Genomic DNA, 25,664 nt, shown 5'->3' on the forward strand with positions numbered 1-25,664 from the left:
TAAATATTTATGCATCATGTTAGTATTTATATACCACCTTGATGCTAATTTTAATTTTAAAGTAGTATTTTTGCAGGAAATATGACAATTACAGTGATGTCTACACAAATATATAATATTAAATAATTAAACAATTTAAAATATTTATTTTCTTCATTTTCTCTCTGTGTATATGAAACAGTTTGGAATGATTAAATTTTTTAAAAGCTTTTAAGTTTTTTTTTAAAAATAAAAAAACAGGCTGATTTGATAAAAAAAAATTTTTTTTAAATAGTTTAAAAGAACAGTTTTCAATTTTCATATATTTTAATATGCAAATTATTCCTGTAATGACAATAAATATGGTCAAAAAGAAAACAATAATATAATACATTTTAAATTGTAATAAAATTTTAAAATATGACTGTATTTTTGATCAAATAAATGCAGCCTTAGTGAGCAGAAGAGACTTCTTTCAAAAACAAATCATTTATAAAAATCTCAGTTATTCCAAACTTTTATACATGTATTATATGAAAGCCTGTTTCCGCCACAGAATACAAAATAAAAAAGGTAATTGCAACTTTTTATCTCACAATTCTGACTTTTTTTTATGAATTTGAGTGGAAATTGTGTTTCCATGAAAATAATCAAAATAATGAATGGCCCTAAAATGAGTTTTAATGTCAATAGTAATTCCTCGTTTCTTTCTTCTGATGTTTGAGAGTAATCTAACCCGGATGTGTCCTCGACAGGTTTGGTGAGATTCACCCAAAGCGTCCCAAGCCAGCAGTGACCTGTTTATCTCATTAAGAGATGTCCGCTTCAGGGCAACTAAATGCAAAGCAAGCAGGAAAAATCAAAATCAAAACTATTCTCCCCTTCAAGCCTCTCCAGAGAGTCTCATATCCTCCAGACATCAGTCAACGAGAACAGCAGCAAATTAGCAGCACGTTCCTCGCATATAAACCTGCAAAAACACACACAAACGTCGACGAATAACTTGAAGGATGAAGGATGAATGTCAGGCCTTGAAAACAGCAGCTCATTTAAAAGTGTGTAAACAAGAGCAACAACAAGCAGGAAACCTGTTTTCACTAAAGCAAAAGCCAAATGATTGAGATAAAGTACCGCAGTAAATACCCAATAAAACTCACCCAGAGACCAGCTAATGAAGATTACAGAAAGTGTTTTCTTACCAACAGAAACTGCAGGAATCGATGTCTTCCGATCGCCCAAGGAGCTCACGCCAGACAGACACGAGACCACAAAAACAAAAGAGGTGCTAATTCTGCTTTTGTTCTCTGTGAATCCAGACTCTCCTCTGAACCTCCTGCTGAGAGCGGGTGGAAACGTGGGGTCGGGGGGTTCGAGCACGCTCCTCAGACCCGGCCCGGGATGGGAGACATCAGGAACCCCTGCGCTGTTTCTGCCCCGGGTGACGGCAGCGCTCGCGGGGTTTCTTTAAGACCCTTGCACCCCACCAGTAAAGAACAACTGCAAAGGTTCCCTGCAAATAACAAAAACACATTGTAGAAGCTTGCTGATGTGTGTAATGGGCTGATTTCATCACATACACTACAAGTCAAACGTTTTTGAACAGTAATATTTTTTATGTTTTTTAAAGAATTCTCTTCTGCTCAGCAAGCCTGCATTTATTTGATCCAAAATACAGCAAAAGCAGTAATATTGTGAAATATTTTTACTGTTTAAAATAACTGCTTTCTATTTGAATATATTTTAGAATGTAATTGACTGCAGAATTTTCAGCATCATTACTCCAGTCTTCAGTGTCACATGATCTTCAGAAATCATAATAATATGCTGATTTGCTTGCGCAAGAAACATTATTATTATTATTATTATTATTATTATTATCAATATTTAAAACAGTTGAGTAAATTTTTTCAGGATTTTTTGATGAATAGAAAGATCCAAAGATCAGCATTTAAAATCTGAAATAAAAAACTTTTGTAACATTATACACTGTATCATTCAAAAGCTTGGAGTCAGTATAATAATTTTTTGGGGGGGATTATAGAAATGAATACTTTTATTTAGCAAAGATGCATTAAATCGATCAAAAGTGATGATAAAGACATTTATAATGTTACAAAAGATTTCTATTTCAGATAAATGCTTTTTAACTTTTTATTCATCAAAGAAATCTGAAAAAAATTATAATCAGCTGTTTTCAACATAATAATAATAATAAATGTTTTTGAGCAGCACGTCAGAATATCAAAACAACATTAAATGCTTGTTGATGTGTGTACAAGTACAATAAATGCATCTAATGGCCTGCATTAGTGATACATATTCAAAAACAATGAGTGTTTTCAAACAGGTTTCTGGGTTTTCTGCCTATTGTCAATCAAACTGATAGTCCCGCCCCAAACTCATGTGATTGGTTGATTCAGAAGTTGACATGTCAGGCCATTCACACTAAGTTGTGTGTACAAAATACCATAGTATTGTACAATGACGACAGAATATATAACGATTCAGTTTACAGCACCTTCATAAATTGAAGAAAAACACACAAAAAGCAAAAACACACCCAGTGCACATTCATTTTGTAGATTTTTGCGTTTTTTAAAGAACACTTTTACCAAAGACTCAACCCACCAGTAAAGAACAACTGCAAAGATTTCCTACAAATGACAACAAAACTGCAAAAAGTATGCAAGTTCAACAAATCGAAGTCAATGATAAAGTCAACAATAGGTTTTCTTCCTATTGTCAATCAAACTGATAATCCCGCCCCAAACTCATGTGATTGGATGATTCAGAAGTTGACATTTTGGGCCGTTCAAACGAACACATCGATTGGTGCATTCAAGTCATGTCAGAAAGATCGTACTACCCCCCAGGAGACTAAAAGTGTCACAATGTTTCGCTCCCCAGGAATCAATCTACCAATGACTGACTTATGGTGACTCTAAACACAGAACTGACACAACACAAACCATCAGAACATCTCAAACATCTCACACCACTGAAGGCTTTCAAGCTGTTGTGTTGACCCAATTATTAGCATGAAATCACTTACACACAGTCAAAGGGGAATCAACGTGACTTTGGTGTCTTTATCTCGCTGAGCTGGTTTCTGCAGCCGTGGCCTGAAGAAATCCAACACAATCACTTCAGATGAAACGGTGAAGTATAAAACACTCACATGTGAAACACAGGAGCACTGAGCCTTCTGGGACTGAACAGAAGATGACACTGAGTCAGAGGTTTGTCTTTCTCTCTTTATGAAGCTTTCTGTACAAAACGAGAGTTTACAAAGCAATATATACAATATAGGATTATATATATACAGTATGATTATATATATATATATATATATATATATATATATACAGGTGCATCTCAATAAATTAGAATGTCGTGGAAAAGTTCATTTATTTCAGTAATTCAACTCAAATTGTAGATAGATTCTCTATGGGGTTCAGGTCTGGTGAGTTTGCTGGCCAGTCAAGCACACCAACACCATGGTCATTTAACCAACTTTTGGTCAGCAGTGCCACAAACTGATCACCTCCATGCCACGCCGAATTGGGGCAGTAATTAAAGCAAAAGGAGCCCCTGCCAAGTATTGAGTACATGTACAGTAAATTAACATACTTTCCAGAAGGCCAACAATTCACTAAAAATGTTTTTTTTATTGGTTTTATTTTATTGGTTTTTGTTAAATGTGAGCCAAAATCATCACAATTAAAAGAACCAAAGACTTAAACTACTTCAGTCTGTGTGCATTGAATTTATTTAATACATGAGTTTCACAATTTGAGTTGAATTACTGAAATAAATGAACTTTTCCACGACATTCTAATTTATTGAGATGCACCTGTATATATACAGTACACAATGTAATAAAAAATATGCACCAAAATATACAGAAAATAATGTAAGATAAAATTGACGCTTTTAGGTTTACGTATTCATTTAATGCTGCTCATACAATGTGCATTAATTATGTTAAATGTCAAAGCCTTGTAAAAACAAATGTAAAAATGTAATTTTGTAACAAATGCATATTGATAGGTAAATGCATATGAAGTTTTTTAAGAGCTTCTTTATTTCACCTGTTCCCTACTTCTCTATCAGCATGTACAGACATTATGCTAATAGATTTAATATATTAATAGTTAGCTAAATGCCACTTGATCGTGAAAAGGTGTGTAGAAATGTTGTACTATACTAAATAATATACAATGCTGTGTTGAACAGTGCTTGAGAGGAAATGCAACTGGAATGTTCGGTCTAATAATGGATTTTATTTATTTATTTTACTCTTTTTGGTGGTGAAATGCAAAATAAATAAAATAAAGAAAACGTCTCTAATTTGTGCACAATTTGACCTTGTAGCAAACAAATGTGTTTGTATCTTCTGAAGCTTGCAGTCATTTTTCTCCATGTCTGAAAGCTTTTTAATGATTTTCTGTGACTGTAGAAGAAAGTGCTTCTGTAAGCCTGCAAAAGGAAAAGCTACTTGAGTGATTGAACGCGGGTGGAGGGACAGAGGGTTGATTATAAAAAAAAAAAAATGTTTATTTCAGCCATGCATCATTAAATGCAACCGCTAACAGCACGGGGATTTTTATCCACAACTCAGATGGAAACAGTTGAAGTCGTGTATGATGGTGGACTCCATCAATAAACAGCACACACACTCATACCCCTCAGTCCATAATTATTACTGTTCAGATGGAAACAGAAACTGTACAAAAGATTTGTTCCCGTCTAACTACAGTGACCTAGTTTCACTCGAAACACAGAAACCGTGGATCTGACAATACAAGTATTTCATTATATATTTGGACTCATTTCTAGCAAAGTGCAATTAAAAATGAGCCTCCATGGCTGTAATGGAGAGCAACTCAATCCTGTGATGTGGAACGACTCCTCGCTGTCCCACACCTCTCGGGGACAACTGGCAGAAGTCATCGTGTAGCTACAATGCAAATATTGTTCATCTCGGTTTCATTGACATTGTTGCCACACTTAAGAGCAGACATTCGATCTCCTGCGAAGCAGAAGGGTTCAACCTCGTCCAGAGGGGCGCGTCACTGCACTTCCAGAATTACAGAGAGCACGGCCCCGGGGTGAGTTAGATTGGGTTCCTTTACCCAGAGGTGTTAAATTCAAACCCGCATTTATTACAGTGAAAAACACTTTTCTTTTGACATCTGCTCACTTAACGTTAATTATAGCGCCCCTCCTTCACACTGCTATTATGAGGCTTTAAATTCCCAATTCCAGGAGTCAGACGTGAACAATAGATGTGTTTCTTTTAGAGACGAGAGTGTGGTGAGGTGTATGGAACGCCATGAATTTTTGCGCAAACAATGTGTAAACAATGCACAAACAATACAGTGACAACACGCAAACAACATGTAAACAACACACAAACAATGTGTAAATGCGTAAACAACGTGCAAACAATGAAAACAATGAATAAACTACAAAAATAGTGTTTACAATACACAAACAAAACGTAAACAACACATTGACTACACGCAAACAATGCAAACAACATGTAAACAACACATTGACGATGCGCAAATAACGTGTAAACAACATGTTGACGATGAGCAAAGAACATGTAAACAACACATTGACATTGCGCAAAGAACACTTAAACAACAGACATAAAACATGTTGGCGATGCGCAAACAATGCGTGAACAACACGTTAACATTGTGCAAACAACACACAAACATAGTGGAAACAATGCACAAATGAAATGTAAGCGCATAAACAACATGCAAACAACATGTTGACAATGTGCAAACAACACAAACAATATGTTGACAACACGCAAACAACATGTAAACAACATGCAAATAACATTGACAATTTGTAAACAATGCATAGTTGACATGTTTATATGTTAAAATGAACACGTTTTTTTTACCTTTCTGGCATTCCATAGAGGTAGGGAAATGTAAAAACTGCTTGAGTGATTGAACGCGGGTGGAGGGACAGAGGGTTGATTATATTTTAAAAAAAATGTTTATTTCAGCCATGCATCATTAAATGCAACCGCTAACAGCACGGGGATTTTTATCCACAACTCAGATGGAAACAGTTGAAGTCGTGTATGATGGTGGACTCCATCAATAAACAGCACACACACTCATACCCCTCAGTCCATAATTATTACTGTTCAGATGGAAACAGAAACTGTACAAAAGATTTGTTCCCGTCTAACTACAGTGACCTAGTTTCACTCGAAACACAGAAACCATGGATCTGACAATACAAGTATTTCATTATATATTTGGACTCATTTCTAGCAAAGTGCAATTAAAAATGAACCTCCATGGCTGTAATGGAGAGCAACTCAATCCTGTGATGTGGAACGACTCCTCGCTGTCCCACACCTCTCGGGGACAACTGGCAGAAGTCATCGTGTAGCTACAATGCAAATATTGTTCATCTCGGTTTCATTGACATTGTTGCCACACTTAAGAGCAGACATTCGATCTCCTGCGAAGCAGAAGGGTTCAACCTCGTCCAGAGGGGCGCGTCACTGCACTTCCAGAATTACAGAGAGCACGGCCCCGGGGTGAGTTAGATTGGGTTCCTTTACCCAGAGGTGTTAAATTCAAAACCGCATTTATTACAGTGAAAAACACTTTTCTTTCGACATCTGCTCACTTAACGTTAATTATAGCGCCCCTCCTTCACACTGCTATTATGAGGCTTTAAATTCCCAATTCCAGGAGTCAGACGTGAACAATAGATGTGTTTCTTTTAGAGACGAGAGTGTGGTGAGGTGTATGGAACGCCATGAATTTTTGCGCAAACAATGTGTAAACAATGCACAAACAATACAGTGACAACACGCAAACAACATGTAAACAACACACAAACAATGTGTAAATGCGTAAACAACGTGCAAACAATGAAAACAATGAATAAACTACAAAAATAGTGTTTACAATACACAAACAAAACGTAAACAACACATTGACTACACGCAAACAATGCAAACAACATGTAAACAACACATTGACGATGCGCAAATAACGTGTAAACAACATGTTGACGATGAGCAAAGAACATGTAAACAACACATTGACATTGCGCAAAGAACACTTAAACAACAGACATAAAACATGTTGGCGATGCGCAAACAATGCGTGAACAACACGTTAACATTGTGCAAACAACACACAAACATAGTGGAAACAATGCACAAATGAAATGTAAGCGCATAAACAACATGCAAACAACATGTTGACAATGTGCAAACAACACAAACAATATGTTGACAACACGCAAACAACATGTAAACAACATGCAAATAACATTGACAATTTGTAAACAATGCATAGTTGACATGTTTATATGTTAAAATGAACACGTTTTTTTTACCTTTCTGGCATTCCATAGAGGTAGGGAAATGTAAAAACTGTAGTGTTTCAGTAGTCATTGAGAAAATTGTCAAACTCTCCAAAACTAACTCAGAAAAAGAGATTCACAAAACACTAAGAAAAGAGCAACACTGTGATTTGAGTCTGAAGGAGTTTGAATCAAGTCGCAATTTAGATCGACTGCTCCGATGCGTTTCTTGGACGATTATCATCAGTGGCGTTTACTGAAACACAGTGTGTGCATCATCCTGCAGCATTTATCCTTGAATTATCAGTGTTGTTGAGGAGAGTAAAGTGCTGTTACTTTACTTAGTGATCAGACACATCATTTTCACCTGCTGGAGCAAAAAACAGGTGAAAAAATCCCACAGATGCACATTGAAGAAGCGAACCCAGCCACATTTACAGAAGATCGCATGGAACCACCTAAAACACCCTAGCAACCACCCATAACGCCCTAGCAACGCGCTGGTATTTTTGCATAGGGTAGCACCACCCGCATTTTCCTTAGAAAAATATACAAATCTTGTTACTACATTGTTACATTTTAGAACAGTTATATTTAACTTGCATCTAGTTAAATATTGTTGTTCTAATCTTTCGCATTGCATCTGAAATGAGATGATATTGTTTTCTGGTTTGATGTACATTACTCAGCCATTGTGAGTTTCTATCCTGCGTCTTCATCCAGAGCTTCAGTCTCAGGAATTTCCAGATGGAATCAGTGTAATTGACGTGGAGCAAAAGCTGATTTGGCGTCTCCAGGAGGAGAGCTTGAGGCCGGAGGTTAAAGTCTGGTTTCAAACGGGTCTTATGAAGTGGAGGAGGGGGTTTGGAGAATAACCCTCAGGTGAAATCTGTGGGGAGCGACTGAAGCCTCAGAAGCCACAGAGAGGGAAACATACACTAGCGTTCAAAAGTTTGGAACCAGTATGATTTGTAATGCTCTTAAAGAAGTCTCTTCTGCTCACCGAGGTTGCATTTATTTGATCAAAAATACAGTAAAAAATTGTGAAATATTATTACAATCTAAAATAGCTGTTTTCTATGTGAACATCTGTTCAACTGTAATTTATTTCTGTGATCAAAGCTGTATTTTCAGCATCATTGCTCCAGTCTTCAGTGTCACATGATCTTCAGAAATCATTCTAATACACTATAAATGTGTCGCTTAGTGTCACTTTTGATTCATTTAATGCATACTTGATGAATAAAAGTATAAGTTTCTTTCAAAAAATAAAAAAGGAGAAGAAGAAAAAGAAAAAAACATACTGACCCCAAACTTTTGAACTGTGGTGTATATTGTTACCACACTGCAAAAAATGATTCTCTTACTTAGTGTTTTTGTCTTGTGTTCTAGTATAAATATCTAAACATTCTTGAATCAAGATGCGTTTACTGTACAAGTGAAATGATTTAAGATATTAACTCTTGTTTTCTAAAGAAATTATCAACATTTTGTTAGTTTTTGCTTAATACAAGCAAATATATCAGCCAATGGGGTAAGAAAAATTATCTTAATTCAAAGGCTGAACAAGATTATTTGTCTGGCCCCATTGGCAGATATTTTTGCTTGTTTTAAGGAAAAACTAACAACATTTTGATATTCTTTACACAAAACAAGACATAATATCTTAAGTCATTTTCCTTGTACAATAAATTCATCTTGAATCAAGAATTTTTAGATATTTATACTAGAAAACAAGACAAAAATACTAATTTTACTGTATTTTGAATCAAATAAATGCAGTCTTGGTGAGCAGAAGAGACTTCTTTCAAAAACATTAGAAATCGTGACCAGTACTGTATGTCATGAGTGTGAACACGCTGCACTAATCCAGAGATCTCCATGAATCATCTCGCAGGAGAACGGTAGCTGCGGTTCAACCGCCGAACACCATAATTATGCAGCAATTCAAGCAGTGACGACTGTCGGTTCAATGGGATTTTTCTGATGATTCATTAGCTAAAGAACAAAACCGGCCTGAACCTGCACGTCCAGCTCGTTCTGTCAACACAGCCGCTGTGACATGCCCTGTAAATCATTTCATGTAATTTTGTGGTAATCCTAGAAGGCTGTAAAGAGCATTTTTCTCTTGTGGTTAAAGGTGTAATGGTCCCATCAGTCTGAAAGCTCTCAATTTTCATTCCATCTCTGAACACCTGGAGTGTGTCTTTGCGAAGGGCATCACTTGTGCGAACAAAGGGGAGTGTGTCAACAACCTTTCACAGAGACGCCATATTTATATCTGTTTCAGAGCAACACAGACATTCGGCAGTTTTCTGGACGATCTCGAGCTGAAGAACGACACCAAATCTGTTTGGAAAGCTTCGCACACAACACGTCTCTAAACTCCTGACAGGGTCACAGATATGAGAAAGAGACACAATCATATCATCACAATCATCCCACAAACATTTTAAAAAGTTGTGTGTGTGTGTGTGTGTGTGTGTGTGTATATTACATACATTTATTGCTATTTTTATATGTATTGATTTTATGCATATTAAAATATTAATAATACTTTTAACTATACCTTACATATGTAAAATATATATGTATATTACATACATTCATTTATATTTGTTTTTATATTCAGTTAGTTTTTATAATATATATATATAGTGTAAAATATTTTATCTAAAATATATAATTAAAAAGTGTGTGTATGTACATATGTATGTGTTTTATATTTATGTATTTTATGCATGCATGTGTATTTTTATGTATCACACACACACACACACACGCACACACGCACACACACACACGCACACACACACCCACACACACACACACACACACACAGATTCATGAATATGAATAGTTCATATTCACTCACACTCTCACACACACACACACACACACACACACGCACACACGCACACACACACACGCACACACACACCCACACACACACACACACACACACAGATTCATGAATATGAATAGTTCATATTCACTCACACTCTCACACACACACACACACACACACACACGCACACACGCACACACACACACGCACACACACACCCACACACACACACACACACACACAGATTCATGAATATGAATAGTTCATATTCACTCACACTCTCACACACACACACACACACACACACACGCACACACGCACACACACACACGCACACACACACCCACACACACACACACACACACACAGATTCATGAATATGAATAGTTCATATTCACTCACACTCTCACACACACACACACACACACACACACTCACACACACACAAAGTTTAAAAGTTGTCTTTTGACATTTCCATTTCCATTTCCAAGTTTTTTTGTTTTTTTAAATATCTCTTCTGGTTCTTTTTATATTCTCTGAAATCTTTGGGAATCCTGATTATAATGTGACACATTTCAAGTGAATCAGGATTTTAAATAAAAAGAATAATGTGCACTTACACGAATCGTTCAGGACAAGACATGAGTTATAAGAGTAAATAGAGTCAATGTGGATTTCATGTTGATTTTCAGAGCATTTCTGCCGTCGTCTGGGTCAGTGTTGTGTTCCAGACAGCAGATGCCTTTACTCTCATATAGAGGATGATGGGAAAACTATCGAGCGGCATTAACTGAGAGCTCCTGAGAGAATATGATGATGTTTACCACCGTTCATACTCATATCAGCATGCGCAGAGACAATCAGAGGGCTTTCGCAGCACTTCAAAGTGTGTGTGATGAGTGCGGAGGGCTGAGGTGGAGCATCCGCGAGCGTCACTCAAGACACTGAACCTGTCTCTGTAAACAACCGCCGCGCTGACACCATTAAAACTGAATCGTTTCCGAGAGAACCGCGCGAGGATGTCACTTCAGAAACAAGAGCGGAAATGCCGCAAGAAAACACTTCTTGATCAAAGAAAAGATTTACTTTGTCTACATAGGGAGCTGCCTATTAAGTGAAATGAACGCCCTACATCGACTAGTTTGATGTTGCTAAAATAACAACAATACTTTAATAAACAAAAACATACTCAAATGTCAAAAATATTGATATCTAAATAGTTTCTAGAACTATTTTTTTCATATTTTCCAGTGTTTAGTAAATGAAGTATATTTATAATGATCATTTTTCTCAAACACTTTACAGCAAGGTCTCATTTGTTTACATGAGTTAATATATAAACTAACAATGACCTAGTGTTCTTTTAGTTTCTTTGAGATAATAGGCCTATTGCAGATTTTAATTTGTTAACGGCAGCACGGAGCATGGGTGAGCGCAATCAACCCTTCCTCTTTATTACTGGTTTTAATGTGAAATAAACATGAATGAACATCTCATGCCTCATGTAATCGCACAATCAGTGCTTCACTCGTGGAAAGATGCGATTAAAACAGCTTGTGAACAAAACGTCACGTAGCATTTCATTTACCTCAGACAAGTCATCATCAGTGTCCACAGCTCGTTAGTTCACCAGAGAAATAAAGTCTAGAGAAGAGCATTTCACCAAATATTTGACCTTTGCTTCACCTGTTAGTGATGTCTTAATCTTGTAATGTATATTTAAATAAATCTTTTATGAAGCAACAGCCACTGTGTAAATGATTATATTTCAACAACAAATAGAAATTTTAGCCTAACTTAGAAGTTAATTTAAAAACTGCATTGAGTGCAAACTTTGTTTGCCAACACGTTTTTAATTTGAGTGTTGATTATTACAGTTAAAAATCAATAGTAGACTAATTAAATTTAAGTTTGGGCTCTGTTGTTAATTATAACCTTATAGTAATGTCAAAGGGCTCACTATAGTTTAGAGCAGAAGCTGAGGTAGATTTTTAGGCCTATAGATTTTTTAAAATTATTATTTTATGTGGTAGATTTAAAGAAAATTTTAATATAATTGAATTGATTTAAAGAAAGAAAGATGTATAAATCTCAGTTTCACAAAATTGACCCTTATGACTGGTTTTGTGCTCCATATATATATATATATTCATTCTAGTAAAATTTTTAGTAATTTTATTGTCATTTTTATTACTATTATTTCTATATTTCTATGCAGTTGCTATTATTTTTGTACCATTTTAGTATAAAGTTACACTAAATGAAATAAAAAAATGCCTTGGAAACTAGATGAAATAAAATACATTTTTAATAAAATAAGTTTTGAATATATATTTATTTTATTTCAGTTGAAATTTATTTTATTTATTTTGTTCAACTTTTCTGTGGTTTTAGTTTTAGTTAACTATAATAACCCTGCAATGAACAATATATTTTATTCACCATTGTTAATGTTAGTTAATAAAATGTTCATGTTAGTTCACAGTGCATTAACTAATGTTATAAAATACAACTTGTAAGTAAAACAAAGATTATTGAAGTATATTTTACAAGATAACACTATTTCAGTCTTTCTACTTAAACATTTCCCATTTAATTTAATGTGTTACATTTATTTGTAATTATTGTGAAATTTACTAGCAATTTCTGAGTGAAAATTGTTTTTCAGTGTACAATTAATTATATATAATATAAAAAAAACAATATAAGACCTTATTGTAAAGTGTTTCTTATTTCTCTCACGTTGCATTCCATATTGAATGGATTGTCACTGATTTTGCACAATGCATTCTGGGTTGTCTTCTCAGAAAGAAGCAGAATTACTCAATTTACCTTTCAGAAACGCCTTCAAATGGTGTCTAGGTAGGCAGCACACTAGGAGTTATGTTAATAAAACTGCAGAAATCCTCCGTACTGTATTATTTATTCATTGTAACAGTTCAACCGTTTAGATTTTAGTGTGTGATTTCTAAGCTCTTCCATGCTATCGCAGTTGGTTTGAAGAATTAACTGTAATGTAAGCAATATTTCTGCGATCGCAGCTGCAGGCCTCGCGCGCTGTCAGCGTGATTGACGACTCGGACGGCGCATGAATTTCAAATCGTGGGTGAAGACGAGCAGGTACAGGACTCGTGAAATGGGACTGAGATCCAGCAATTAGAAGTTAGCGCATGCAAAGCAGAGGTGGACGTGTTGCTCGTCACTGGAGCGAGACTCTCAAACACAAACCCTCAGACTCCTCAAGACAATTACACGCGAATGTAAACCCGCCGGGGCTCGAGCCAGTCAACCCAGCCTTGTCTGACTCTCACCAGCATCAACAAACTCTTCTCTCTATTATAAATCTGCTTTCACTTGGATTTTGTTCTGAAAGCTGCTGGAGAGAGAATGAATAAGTGTGAAGGCCTACGCTTCAAATCAACAACAACACGCACACGATTCATTCAAAATCTGGCAACGCTCAAATGAGCCAATGAGCATCACACAAAGACAAGAATAAACTAATATATATATATATATATATCTATCATATTTTTTATTATTTTTTATTTTATATATTTTTGTTTTAATTTTAAAGTTTTAGTAATTTTCTTGTGTTTTTGACATTTTTATTAGTTTTTTAATATTTCTGTATAGTTATTTAGTTTCTATATATTTTTTTAGTATTTTTATTTATTTTAGTTCCATTTTAGTATCAAGCGAAACTACATAAAAAATAAAAATAATGTTTTAAAATGTTTTTTAAATTTTGTTTCACTTTTTTATTTTATTTCAGTTCAAGTTTATTTTATTGCACTAAATTCATTTGCTTTTATGTATATATATATATATGCAAATATATATTGACATAGACAGATAGACAGATAGATAGATACATATATACATTTTAAAATGTTTTTAAAAATATCTAAAAAATATTTAATACTTTTAAAATATATATATTTTACATAGTTTACAAATTAACATTACAAGTACATCATATAAATGTAAGCAAAATACATATTTCTAAAATAAATGTCATAAATATATATATATTTTTATAGTCTTTTTAAAAAAAATTTTTATAACTCTGGTTCTTCTAAAATTCACTAATATTTCAATATACCTGATTTTACTTCCATAATGTGATTATGTGAGACCAGGATATTAAATAAAGTGACGTGATTCAAGATATTAAATAAAAAAGAATAATGTTCACTTATACAAATCATTCACGATAAGACCAGAAACATGAATTATAAGAGTAAATAGAGTCTTATGTTGTTTTATGTAGATTTTTAGATTTTAAGACTCTCCTCAGCATCAACAAACTCTTCTCTCTATTATAAATCTGCATTCATTTTGTTTTTGTTCTGAAAGCTGCTGGAGAGAGAATGAATAAGTGTGAAGGCCTACGCTTCAATTCAACAACAACATGCTCATTCATTCATTCAACACATTCATTCAAAATATGGCAACGCTCAAATGAGCCAATGAGCATCACACAAAGACATTAAGCTTTACCCTGCACAGAGAAGCCAATAACACAGAATTACAGCTTACGAACACGTTCATATTCACAGAAAGCGTTTAATGCAGAATGTGTGTCAAAATGAGCTACAGCTGTAATAACGGCGCTGTAATATGAAAAGCAGAGCTGCACAGGTTTCATGAATTAGCGCTGCTGCTGTATCTATAGTGTACATGTGCACATATGTTTCTCAGTCCTATCAATTACCCCGTTTGCCCTCGGTAAAAACAAAAACTCCCCTTGACAAATTCTTTGAAAGCTCCAGATTGCTTGAAGATGATGAGATGCACATTAACAGATGGTCCTGATATGATGCGAGAATTGAGCAGGTTGAACTAAATGAACTTTACGACGCACAATGTATACGAATGCATGCCTGCACACACACACACACACACACTCTCACACACACACACACACTCTCACACACACACAGTTCAGATCACATAATCAGCCTGTGCTTCTTCTGCGTTTTGTTGAACCTGTTGCAGATGTGCCACAGCGACATGTCACTGTTACCCAGCAGGCCTTTCTGGCGCTGTGTGTTTGAACACGGCCGTAACACACTCTATTCATCATGGCCAGAGCTGTCGTTCTGTTCTCTGGTTCATCGGCCACTTATGAGTATCAATTAAAAACAGCTGCGAGGCCCAAAAACCAGAGCAGAGAGAGAAACTCACACTACCAACCTTTAAACTCAACATCCTGGAGACGAGAAACCTCACAAGACCAGCTCACATTTCACTTAAAAAATAATAAAATTGAAATATATGTAATATATTGAATAGCATGTAAGGCTGCCATGGAATGAAAAGGTAATTGCGACTATTTATCTCAAAATTCTGACTTTTTTTTAGAAATAGATATAAATATAAAAATATAAAAGTCTGAATAAAAGTCTGAATTGTGAGATATAAACGGGCAATTATGAGAAAAAAGTCAAAATTGTGAAATTAAAAGTTACAATTACTTGTATAAAAGTTCTGAATAAATATGAATTTTTAATGAATTGTTGTTTATTTATTTGTTGTTCTCTTCTGCTCACCAACGCTGCATTCATTTGATCAAAAATATAGTAAAACAATAATATTGTGAATTTTTATATTATATTATATTATATTATTATTATACTGTTTTATATTTGGATATATTTTAAAATACCATTACATTAATAAATTACATTATAATATACAAACTATATAAAAATAGAAAACAGTTTTTTATTTGTAAAAATATTTCACAATATTACTGTTTTTACTGTATTTTTGATCAAATAAATGCAGCCCTGGTGAGCAGAAGAGACTGTATTAAAAAAAACAACTGAAATTTAAAAAAAAATATGAACATTAAAAAAAATCTAATTACTCCAAACGTTGACCAGTGGGCCAGACAGAGAGAAAGAGAGTAAAAAAAGAAAACTGACCATTTTAATACCATAAATGTTTTTCACCTGTAAGTTCATATTTAATATACATATGTATGTATACACACACACACACACACACTCACACACACTCACACGTATATATAAGTAAATAAACAATACATAAGTTCTTGCTTGTTTGACCTGGACTTGAGTTTCATGCAGACACAGGATCTCAGATCTCTCAGATCATGATGTTTGTGAGTGAAGCTGTGAAGGTGTTTAGTGTGTTTCTGCAGCAGTGAACAGCTGGACTGCCCCCTGGAGGACACTTCTGCTGCTCGACCACAAACACAATCATCAGACGCACAATAACCTTATACAGGGAACAAGCATGAGCTGTATTTATAGAGAGACCCATGCATATTCACAAGAGATGCGTTTATGTTGCTCCCGTCCAATTATATGACCCTAAACATCAGCAAGATCTAAAATGTCCAGATCCATGAATAATGGATGGCAGACAGACAGCTGGTGCCCTTCAGATGAAGTTTATAGAGATTCTGTTTCTCCAGCTCCCAATCGATAGACACGCTGGTTTTATTTCACAGAAAACAAAAATACGGCTGTGGAAGCCATCGTGCATTGCTGATGTGTCTTTTATCACTCCGTATATGGACATGAACGAAGGGCAAATGCGTTATAAGATGCTCCGACCAAAAGATCATTACAAAGCCGGCAGGCTGAACCCGGCTGCTTCTCATCTATAATTCACCATTTAATTTAATCAGAAAGGCTGAACTCTGCGGAGGAAATAATGCCTCATATCCCACACCCTAACTGAGCTAATAAAGAGCATGCTGGGATACGAGAGCGCCGGCCTCAGACATCAACAGGTTCAGACACGGAGACCTTCAGACGCAGGTTACTAAGAAACTCATGATTTTAACAAGCCGCCGCTGCTTCACACTCTCTCCACACGGATGTGCTTTTGAATATTTATAGAGACGTTAAAGTCTTAATTGGTAATGCTTCAGAAATTGGGTACAGAACAATCTCGGCCCGCTCACATGAGGCTCAGACGGCCCGTAATTAAACAGAGTTTTACTGATGGACATTATGGTCATTATCACACAAAACACAGAAGACTATGGAAGCCCGGAGTAAAAACATAAGAAAGGTAATTGCGACTTTTTTATCTCACAATTCAGACATTTTAAAACTTGGAATTGCAAGATACAAACTCAGAATTGTGAGTGACTGATTTGTGATATATAAACGTAGAATTGCGAGATAAGCTCACAATTCTGAGAAAAAAATTTGAATTGCAACAAACTCCGAATTGCGAGATAAACTCACAATTCACATTATAATGTATGAAAATATAGAATTTTGTATTGCAATAGTATTGCAATATATAAACTCAGAACTGTGAGAAAAAAGTCATATAATGTCACAATTCAAAACGTCATAATTGTGTGACAAACTCAGAATTTAGAATGAATTTAGAATTGCGAGAAAAATTCTAAACTTTGACATACTGTATAAACTGAGGAAAAAATTTAATTGCGATATATATTCTCAAAATTGCAAGAAAAAGTCAGGATGGTGATATATAAAATCAGAATTGCGAGAAAAATCTGAATTGTGAGGTATAAACTGAGGGAAAATTTTTTATTGCAATATATAAACTCAAAGTTGCGAGAAAAAGTCAGAATTGCGATATCTAAACTCAGAATTGCAATATATAAACACAATTACAAACTGAGGGAAAAGAATTAACTGCGATATATAAACTCAAAATTGCGAGAAAAAGTAAAAATTGTGATATATAAACTCAGAATTGCGAGAAAAAGTCAAAATTGCGATATCTAAACTCAGAATTGCAATATATAAACACAATTACAAACTGAGGGAAAATAATTAACTGCGATATATAAACTCAAAATTGCGAGAAAAAGTCAGAATTGCGATATATAAACTCAGAATTGAGAGAAAAGTCAGAATTGCGACATAAAATCTCAGAATTGTGTTTATATCTTAAATTCTGAGATTTTATGTCGCAATTCTGACTTTTCTCTCAATTCTGAGTTGATAAATGTGTGATAAAACTCATAAGTTTGATATTTTAGTCTACATTTTCAGTTTATAATTCTGTCTTTTTTTCCTGAATTGCGATAAAGTTGCAGTTAGCGATTATATTTTTTTAATATGCAGAGATAAACATATCACAGTAAAACACTGGCAATGCAACATTCACTTCACAACAGTTGCACACAGATCAAATAGCAGTTGCGATTATTTAAATGAACACCATAAAAGTCCCTCACACAACTCACATGAGACTCAGACGGCGAGTGCTGTTACTGTAATGCCGAGTTCACACTGCATGATTTTAGCCCGATTTTTCACTTGCCGACAGGTTTTGCGAAATCGCCGACAAATGCCCGACATCGGAGGCAAATCGGTGCTCGTTCACGCGAGTGACAATCACGCAGTGTGAATTATCAAAGACGTGATCTGAGGGAATCGCCGATGCGTCGCCGACGCCAGTGAAATATTTGCCATGCTAAATATCTGGAGCTGTCGCAATGAGTTCTGACTGAAAAACACATCGGCGATGACCTACAGCCAATGAGAGACCAAGATACAGGGCAGCGGGAAGTTCGGGGAGGAGTTATATGAAACGTAGTTTGCGGACCAGTGTTGCCAAATCCGCGATTGCCGCCTGTTGTTTTTTATGTCAGCAGGTTGAAGCGACCCCAATAACGTGATATTTAGGCCCTGAAATGTGAATTGTACCAGGAGAACCCCACCAAAAAAATTTGTATTTTACCCCCAAACCGATTTTTACTGGGGGACCCCCTCGAAAGCAATTGGGCTATTTTCAGGCTAGTTTTGAGTAGTAATTGGGCGGGTTTTGTAGCGAAAACCTGGCAACCCTGCACCAGACAGAGCTGTCGGCGATTCTTCCTATTGTGAAGTCATGCAGTGTGAAACCCCCTGTCGCCGATCCATCGTGCAATGTGAACACAGCAACAACTGAATGCTACCCCAGATAGTCACGCAGTGTGAAAACAACGGCGATCCGACGAGTTTGAAAATCGTGCAGTGTGAACTCGGCATAACAGTTCGGAGAAAACAGAGAATTGTGAGATACAAAGTCAGAATTGTGAGAAAAAGACAGAATTGCGAGATATAAAACCACAATTTTGACAAAAAAGAAAAAATCTGGAGATATAAACTCAGACTTTTTTCTTGGAATACAGAATTTATATCTTGCAATTCTGAGTTCATATCTCACAATTCAGATTTTTGTTTCTCTGAATTCTGAGTTTGCATCTCATAATTCTAACTTTGCAATTCTACGCAATTCTGGCTTTCTTGTAGCAGTGAGTTTATATCTCGCAAATCCAACATTTTTCTCAGAAATGCATGTTTATATTAAAATATATGTCGAGTTTTATTTAAAAAAATGAAAAAGGTCATTGTGAATTTTTATCTCGCAATTCTGAATTTTTTCCTCGCAATTCTACGTTTATATCATTTCTGAGAAAAAATAATTACGAGAAAAAGTCTGAATTATGATAAACTCACAATTACCCTTAATATATATATATATATGTGGCCCTGGAGCACAAAAGCAGTCTTAAGTCACTGGGGTATATTTGTAGCAATAGCCAACAGTAGTCAAAATTATACATTTTTCTTTTATGCCAAAAATCATTAGGATATTAAGTAAAGATCATGTTCCATGAAGATATATTGTACATTTCCTACCGTAAATATATCAAAACTTAATTTTTGATTAGTAATATGCATTGCTAAGAACTTCATTTGAACAACTTTAAAGATTATTTTTTAATCCATGGCAGAAACAAGCTTCCATAGATGCTTCAGTCATAATATGCAGAGCTAAATATATCACAATAAAAGATAATCAGCGCAACACGTGCTTCACAACACAAAACATGAGGCAGATCAAATTGCAGTTGAGATTATTTAAACCAACAAAACATCATATTGACTATTATGTCATTACACACTGAAAATCTTCCCAACATAGCTCTCAAATGTAATTTGTGTTCATGCATACTCAGACCTGTCATCTCAGCAGGTTTGAAGTCCAATAGCGTTAGTTTGACAGATCAATGAGCTACCAGCTTTAAGATCGGAGAGATTTTTGAGCCTGAAATACGATGCGTGAATCATGGATGACTGTGATGCATCTTTTGTAAGGAAAAGAGCACCTTATATCTGCTTTTGTGATTGATGGAAAACAGAAAATCATACAGGTGTTGACATGACCATGTTTTGTAATAGTCCACTGAAAAGAAAAACGAACAGGTTATGCTGAATACATGAGGATCTTAACAGCCTGTTTAAAGGAACAGTTCACCCAAAAATAAAAATGTCCTCAGATCATCCAAGATTAGGATGAGTTTGTTTCTTCACCAGGTTTGTAGAAATGTAGCATTGCATCAGTGTCTCAGCAATACGGACGTAAGGGCAAAGTCCTGCTCGCTGTGAAACAGGAGCAGCCGGCAGAGGATTCCTCTTGGTCTTAAAGTCTTCAACAACCGGCTACGTTCACAAATAAAACAATATTTTGCGCAAAAATAATGATTAATTATCAATTGAGAATTTGTTATTCATATGGTCTGGTGGTCATATGGCGTATGCCTGCGAATACGGGACAAACTGTGTTATAGCTTTCATACGGGACGCTTCTTTGATGCCTTAAATACGGGCATCTCAACCCCATAGCAGTGGCATGACAGTACCGGCCCTCGCAGCCAAAAAACAGACCGGCCCACCGGGAATTTTCCCGGTGCTCCCGATTAGCCAATCCGGGCCTGCTGCAGAGCATCTATTGCTGAGACACTGATGCAGTGACACATTTCTCCAAATCTGATGAAGAAACAAACTCATCCTAATCTCGGATGGCCTGAGAGTGAGCACATTTCCGGCAGATTTTTTATTTTTGAGTGAACTATTCTAGCGTCTAAGAGGTTGGGGTACTTGAAAGGAAACAGCGTTTAAAAGAGGCCAGATAATGATGTTTTACATTCTGCTCTGACATTTCTGATTAGTTAAAGTTCCATTTTGGGGGGAAACAGGAGGCTTTTCAGCGGCAGAATTTGGAGCGCTTCAAAAGTTCAACAAAACACACAGGATTGAGAGAGAGAGAGCTAACAGTTTGGAGAAAAAGAGACTTTGTCAGAAGCGATGACTGGGATCTTTGATCTTCCTCTCTGAGCCCCGCAGGGTGACTATCGATTGTGCAGCGGAGGAAACGTACGGCATGGGCTCCGGCTGTGGGAAGGAGAGCCGTCACAGCCGCCGCTGAGCGACAGATAGAGCGGATCAGGCCGACCTCGACACACACACGCACACACACACGCAGGGGGATTCGGCTGAGAATGGCACCGCCGCAGATGGAGGATCTGCAGAGCACGTTCTCTCTTAGAGAACTTCAGAATGCCAGAGTCTGAGAAGAGCTTCAGGCGGTAATTAAGAGCTTCGCTCGTGATGCGACACTGTCACTAATGCTGCGCTCCAAACTCAAGCTCGATCTGTGCAAATCACACCAAACCCTTACCCAAAATCTGAAAACTAACTGCACGATGTGTGATGCTGTTTCCCACAATGCAATGCACTTGACCTGAACCTCCACTTCCAGTCAAAACCAGAAGAAATATCAGTGGTGATTTTTATCTCTATTTTGTCTAATCAATCATCATGGCCAAGTCCTTTTTCTGTTTATCTCAAGATAAATAAGATTTTTACTTATCTAGCTTTACTAGAACATGTACAGGTCCACATTGCATAAAAAAAACTTAATAAAATAGTATACGAAACAGTATGCAAACATTTCAAACAGTAGAGTGCATCATTGTTGTCACATGACCTCTTTAGTGGCATTCAGTGATCAAGACACAAATAAATCTAGTAATTTAGTATTTTAATGTAATTTGTCAGTCTGATCTATTATGTGCAGCCTTTAAACTGATTAAGAGCCGGGGGTGAAAACTTTTGAACAGAATGGAGATGTGTACATTGTGTACATAAATATTATTTTTTCATTTAGTACTGCCCTTCAGAGACTGTAGAAGACGATTACATGTTTCCCAGAAGACAAAATAAGTTCAATTTACCCTGATCTTCAAATTTTTTTTCTCTTAATGCATGGTTTTTCTCTCCTGGAGCATCAGTGAGCGTTTGAAGCTTCTGTAATAGTTGCATATGAGTCCCTCAGTTGTCCTCAGTGTGAAAAGATGGATCTCAAAATCATACAGTCATTGTTGGAAAGGGTTCAAATACACAAAAAAAAACACAGTCGTGGATCATTCAGGTAACAACACAGTATCAAGGGGATGTAAACTTTTGAACGGGGTCATTTTTAAAATGTAAACTATTATTTTCTCTTGTGGACTATATGTAAACATCTTTTATGTGAAATATCTTATTCAGGTCAGTACTAAATAAACAATAACATATATATATATATAAATATATACAGTATATGCATGCTAAATTACTAGCTTTATTTCTAGGATGATCACTGAATTCTAATTCTAAACTAATGTGTCCAAATTCTTATCATTTGAGGCCTTACAGAGAAAGAAGAAAAGTGCATGAATCATGAATTACCTGTTTTGTTACTGTGTGTTTGAACACACCTTGAGATTTAGGTGTGATTATCTTTCAGCACTTCAGACCATTAGCGTCCCAAAAGAGTGTCATCATCACTGTGAACAGAACAAGATCAAATTATGAAAAATGAAAAATTAATGTGTTATGTTGGTATTGTCAGGATTCTGGACTGTCTGTGTTGTGTTTCTGCTCCCCATGTGCTCTGCTACCTAGTTTTCCCGTGTGTTTGATTGTTCATTGTTTCCAGGTGTGTCTCCTTATTAGTTTATCCTCCTCACCTGTCTGCCCCTCGTTATCTGCCCCAGCCCTGTATACCCCGTGTTGGAAGGATTAAAGACTGTGTTTACTGTGAATTCTCCTGTGTCTCCTCGCGCCTCAGTGTAGTACAACTGTGACAGGTATGACTTTCTTCAATGGAACACAAAAGAAGATATTTTGAAATGTTGTGGTTTTGGTTCATATATTAAAACTCAATGTTGAATAAACGATGATTTTACACTGGACTATCCCTTTAACTGCAATATGAGCATACTGTATATGAACAATACTGACTCTGATAAACACAGACCGTGCGGAGCATCAGTGTCTCGAGTGCTCGATGCATTGTTTCTCATCAGTGGTGTAAAAACCCCGACGTCTGCTGCATTACTGCACATGCTGTAAGATTCCAGCAGAGTTTCTGTCCAAAGCTCCTGAGAGTGCTGAATCCTGAAGTGTCTCTCTCTGGACAGGCTCCAGGGCCCGACTGATAAGACGGCATCAGCAGAAAGACGACAAGAGCTGCATCTCGCCTCTGAATGTGGAGCAGATGGTTGGCATAATGAGAAGCTTTAGAATAATGACGAAACGGAGGAGCGGCACGCCGAGCTGAAGGACTGAACTGTGACGGCCTGTGTAACGTTCAAACACAACAGGACCATTACAAGAGCTCTGCTGTTGGGTGTGTATTCTTACAGCTCACACACATGCATGTGTATTTATGAAACATACTTTTACAAATGTCTATAATGTCTGGAGAGTGATGACCATTAGTTTTCACATTCATCTCAATGTGCATGAAGTCAACTTTCAGATACAGGTTTAGTTTTCAGGTTTATAATATCATGTGTAGGTCCCTATGAAATCAGTTTTATTTTTTCCCGAATTCTGTTTTTTTTCAGTTTTAATTCTTCTGGATTCCTTATTTATTTTTATTTTCTAGACCATTTTAATGGTTAAATTGATGATTTTTTTATTTTTTTTTATCAATTAATCTAAAAGTAATTAATCTGGATTCCGTTTGAATGGTTTCATTAAATTAATAATCAAAAGCATCTCTAATTAATTGATTTTAATCTTTTTTTTTTTTTTTTCTCTCACAATGTTATGCATTTACATTTTTTTTTCTGAAATTCTGGTAAACATTTTCTTCTGGTAAATGTACCTTAAAAAATATTTGAACGTTTTAATGTAATGATAGTATTACTTTAAGTAACACATTTCCGTCACAATTTCTTCAAGTTAAACCAAATTTTTATTTTGACGGGCTGCTGTGAAGACTTAAGTTTCTGTTTGTTTTTAATTATAAAGAGTTTTTCTCAAAATAATGGTAAAATGCTTGGCAATCACCCAAAAAACCTCAGGATTAAAATAACAAGAACACCCATACAAAATAAGCTTAAAAATGTGCCATACTTTCCCAAAAGAGCAGCAGGTACTGACAACTGAAAACAAGCTTCCGGTGGAAACATATGAGCAGGTTTTGTGGTTTAATTCTGATCTCCTGGATGTTTATTTGAGCTTGAAGAGCCAACCTGTCACCCAGCAGCTCCACACTGACACGAGGTTTGGATTGAGACGAGAAACAGATTGTGTTTCAACACAACACTACTACACCAGCAAACACAAACCATCAGCTGAGAGAAACAGCAAAATTAACCAAGAAAGGATCATAATTTCAATACGAGTCCATCATTATTTGTTTTATTAGTACTAGAGCTCATAGTTATTGGTAGTCACGTCAACAAACGCCTAACACTAATTATTACATTGCATTATGTAACTCATCCTGCAGTGTTTGTGCTCCAAACATAAATGTTTCCTTAAATCATCTTGAAAATGCAGCTATAACACACAGTATATCAAAGCATTCATAATAGAGAGATTTATTCCTATACATAGCATTGGTTCGATTATTTACAAATGGTAAACCCATTTCTGATTCCAAATCACATGATAAAAATGGTAGTTAGTAACGTAAACCGTTGACATTACACATTTTAGGACTACTTTGTGATGACTTGATCACATCGATTAAGTGGGATAATCATGTAACATCAACATAAAAAGAGAAAGAAAATATATGCCATTTCTTGTTATTAACAACATAAAGTGCATTAAACATTGCATTAGGTCACTACTTCCCAAACTGGGGTTTGTGAGTTTAATGAAAAGCTAATAATTAAATCTCAAAAAGAGAGAGAAAAAAAAAAGAATTAGGGAGAATCAATAAATCAGGAATAATTTTTTGCTTTCATGTGAATAATAGGTAATCAATAAAAAAACTAACTGTGGTCTGATTACAAATGTAATTCAATTACAAGAACTTAATTTTTGGAATCTGATTACGTAATCCAGATTACATGTAACCAGTTACTATCCATCACTGCCTATACGTCACCCAGAGCTAGCAGCAATTCAGTCTTAGGTTTCGAGTTCTCCAGCGTTTAACCAGCAAATAGTCTCATTCTCTCTAATGTGTGTACACAGCCTTTATCAGACATTAAACACATCCATCCATCCACACGAGCCTCTCCTGCCTCAGTCTGTGTCCTTCTACATCAGATCAGAGCCGCTGTGTCTCAATCCTCGCTCCTATTAGACCTCGTGCCACATGTTCTCAATCTAAACCTCCAGCATATATGATTTATCAACTCTCAAATGAGACCCGGTGGGAGTGAATCAATTAAGAC

Source organism: Sinocyclocheilus rhinocerous, unplaced genomic scaffold, assembly GCF_001515625.1.
Source record: "Sinocyclocheilus rhinocerous isolate Xijiao unplaced genomic scaffold, SAMN03320098_v1.1 scaffold15, whole genome shotgun sequence".
Taxonomy (NCBI): domain Eukaryota; kingdom Metazoa; phylum Chordata; class Actinopteri; order Cypriniformes; family Cyprinidae; genus Sinocyclocheilus; species Sinocyclocheilus rhinocerous.